Raw genomic sequence first — 4,098 nt, forward strand, 5'->3', positions numbered from 1 at the left:
TCCGCTGCTTGTCTGCTGGATGACCTTAGGCAACTCACTTCAAATCTCTGGGTCTCAGGGACCTCATCCGTAAACTGGGGATTAGAACTGTGAGCTGTGGAAGCACAGTGGTCAAGGTCATGCTTTGCTCCACCCTTCTCTCTGACCTTTCCCTCTGCCTAGACCAGCTTCACCACGCCAGGTGTGGCTGATGGGTCGATTGACTCCAGGCTTGGTTAACTGATTCAAGCCAGTCAAGCCCAGTAGTTTGATTAAGTCATACTACCTGGTGACTTGATTTACTCAAAGCCAAGCCCAATCATTTGATTGACTCAAATAACTTGGCCATTCGATTGACTCAAGTAACTTGGCTATTTGATTGACTCAAATATCTTGGTTTCATGATTTACTCAAATTGAGGAGCCAAGCTTGATCTGAGTCAAGCACATTACATTACTAGATAAGGGGACTGAGGCAGGTTGGCCTAGTGGATAGACTAGCATGAGCCTCGGCATCAGAAGGGCCTGGGTTCATTCATTCAATCGATCGTATTTATTGAGCGCTTACTGTGTGCAGAGCACTGTACTAAGTGCTTGGGAAGTACAAGTTGGCAACATATAGAGACGGTCCCTACCCAACAGTGTGCTCACAGTCTAGAAGGGGGAGACAGAGAACAAAACAAAACATATTAACAAAATAAAATAAATAGAATAGATATGTACAAGTAAAATAAATAAATAAATAGAGTAATAAATATGTACAAACATATATACATATATACAGGTGCTGTGGGGAAGGGGGGATGGAGGGGGGACCAGGGGGAGAGGAACGAGGGGGCTCAGTCTGGGAAAGCCTCCTGGAGGAGGTGAGCTCTCAGTAGGGCCTTGAAGGGAGGAAGAGGCAGAGTCAGGATTGGAACCCATGACCTTCTGAACATCTCTGCCCCGCTGTCAACCCCACAGAAGTTATGCACATATCTGTCTATAAGCTACATAATATAAATGACTCATTCATTCATATTCACATCTGTCTCCCGGGAGAATCAGCAGAAGACAGGGAAGGGAACACTCAGAAGCTTTTTGTTGTTGTTGTTAAGCACTTATTACATGCCAGGTACTTTACTAAACGCTAATTGGGCTGGATACAGGCCCTGGCCCCCATGGGATTCACAGTCTTAATCCCCATTTCACAGAAGAGGTAGCTGAGGCACAAAAGAGTGACGTGAAAGGCCCAAGGTCTTATAGCAGACAAGTGGCAGGGCTGAGATTAGAACTCAGGTCTTCTGACTCCCAGGCCTGGGCTTTTTCCACAAGACCACGCTGCTTTACTGCATCTTTGATCTACATCAGAGCTTAGTAGAGTGCTTGGCACAAAGTGAGTGCTTTTACATTATGAATAGTTAGTACAGTGTTCTGCACAGAGCAAGGACACAATAAATAGCACCGATCGATTGATCATTCGATCTGGCATTCCGGCCCAGATCCGCTTTCGCTAGAGACCCCACTGCTTGAAGGCAGTTAGTAAATAAACACTGTGGCCCAGCAGAAAGACCTAAGGCCTAACAAATACCATAGAGAAGCAGCGTGGCTCAGTGGAAAGAGTCCGGGCTTGAGAGTCAGAGGTCATGGGTTCCAATCCCAGCTCTGCCACTTGTCTGCTGTGTGACTTCGGGCAAGTCACTTCACTTCTCTGTGCCTCAGTTACCCCATCTGTAAAATGGGGATTAAGACTGTGAGCCCCACGTGGGTCAACCTAATCACCCTGTATCCCCCCCAGCGCTTATTACAGTGGATAGCACATAGCACATAGTAAGCGCTTAACAAATACCATCATTATTATTAAAATATGAAATAAATTTTTTTTTTAAAGTCAGGTGGAAAGAGAAATGAGAACAGCACCTATGCTGATCAATCCCCCACAGAAGGGCCAAATCTGACTTCCCGGATAATAATAACAACAACTGTGGTCTTTGTTAAGCAGTTATTACGTGCCAGACACTACTAACGGCGAGATAGCCACAAGATAACTGGGTTGGACATAGTCCCCATCCCACTTTGGGCTCACAGTCTTAATCCCCATTTCACTAATGAGGAAACTGAGGTGCAGAGATTAATGGAGAAGGGAAAGTCAGGGGTGTTGGATGGTCCATGCTGGGTCGCTGGGGGAGAGTCAAGGATGGGGAGGGGAAAGTGGGGGGAGTTGGTTCATCCATGTTGGGACTCTGGGGGAGAGTCAGGGGTGAGGAGGGCAGAGACTCGTGGGTCGGATGGTCACACAGCCAGGCAAGTGGCGGTGTGACCTTTTGGTTTGGGTTTACTGTTCAAGTTTTTGCTGGGACAGAAGAGCAACTACCAGTGGTCAGAAAGTGCTTCAGTCCCATGCCCCAACAGGGCCAAGCCCCTGGCTGAGCACAGTTAGTCAGTCAGCCAGTCAATACTATTTCCTGGGTGCTTACTGTGTGTAGAGTGCTGTACGGAGCACTTGGGAGAGTACAATAGAACAATAGAACAGATGCATTCCCTAACCACAATGAGCTTACAGGTTAGAGGGGGAGTGGGATGTTGATATAAAGAAATACAGATATGGACGTAAGTGGTGGGGGGCTGGAGGGGGCGGGATGCAAGAAGAGAGCAAGTCAGGGCGATGCAGAAGGGAGTGGGAGAAGAGAAAAGGAAGGCTTAGTCAGGGAAGGCCCCTTGGTGGAGCTGTGCCTTCAATAAGGCTTTAAAGGGGGGTAGGGTCATTGTCCGTCAGATATGAAGAAGGAGGTGTTCCAGGCCAGAGGTAAGAAGCTGGGTGAGAGACTGGCGGTGAGACAGACTAGCTCGAGGTACAGTGAGAAGCTTGGCATTAGAGGGGTGAAGGGTGTGGGCTGGGTTGTAGTAGGTGGGGACAAGGTGATCCAGTGCTCTAACGCCCATGGGGAGGAGTTTCTGTTTAATGAGGAGGTGGATGGGCAATCAGTGGAGTTTCTTGAGGAGCGGGGAAACATGGCCTGGATGTTTCTGTGGAAAAATGATGCGGGCAGCAGAGGGAAGTGTGTACTGGATTGGGGAGACACAGGAAGACTGAGGATGTGCAGACAGGGGTGTGGGCGCAAGAAGGTTTGATCCATCTGTAAAATTAGGGGCCCCGGCTCTTTTCCATCATACAGTCAGGTCGGACAGAACCTGTTCCCTGCACAGAGTCCCTGTCTCCGTTTCCAGTACCAGCCTCTTGCTGGGTACGACAGCCCCTTCCTCATTCTCTCCTCCTCCACAGATGAACTTTTAAGCACACAAATGCATAAACAAACATATTCACCAACCATAAACAACACCTTCCCTTAGAGGTGGGAGCCCAGCTCCTGGCTCCTTCTCTCCAAGGGGACTAGAGTTGGGAAATCCACTGCTCTGTATCCACACTATGGTCATGGTGAGGGTCCCCACTCCCATAGGAGCTACCACTATTAGATATGGAGGGAGTACCCTCTTGTGGACAGGGACGTGCAGGGCCCCACGTCTGCTTAGTTGGTCAACTAAAGCTAGCTCCCTGCACAAAACCCCAGTTCCTGAGACCAGAACCAGCCTCCTTGATGATAGTGGAAACTCCTTCCTCATTAGTCTCCCAAAGCTAACCCCCTCTTTCATGCATGCATGCATTTGCGCTCACACACATACGCACTTGCCCACATAGACACACACACACACACACACACACACAAAACAATCAACACCACCACCTTTCTTTTGAGTGGGACTGCAATATAGGGCTTTCGATGATGGGGTGCATTTGAGAGTTGACTTGACTGCCCAAGTGCAGGGGGACAGTCCTCAGGGCTGGGGAGTTGGGATGAGCTGCATCTGCAGAAGGAGCAACAGCCTGTTGAGTTCTCCCCTTGGTCGTCTGGCCCCAACCTGCACACTGCTGGAGGAGGAGGCCCGGAGGGGGTTTTCCTCCCACACCTTAGAGCCAAATGGACCCAGAAATTGGGGGGGCTTGGGACTCACCATGAAGGCCTCCTCTGGGGATAGAGAAGAGGATCCTTGGCCTCATGGGAGTGAGGCAGCACTGGAGCTTCTCCACTGGCCCCAGTCGAGGGAGACGTAGAACTAGGGAACCTGGATTAGAGATGCTGAG

The sequence above is a fragment of the Tachyglossus aculeatus genome, unplaced genomic scaffold (assembly GCF_015852505.1).
Source record: "Tachyglossus aculeatus isolate mTacAcu1 unplaced genomic scaffold, mTacAcu1.pri scaffold_245_arrow_ctg1, whole genome shotgun sequence".
Lineage (NCBI taxonomy): Eukaryota > Metazoa > Chordata > Mammalia > Monotremata > Tachyglossidae > Tachyglossus > Tachyglossus aculeatus.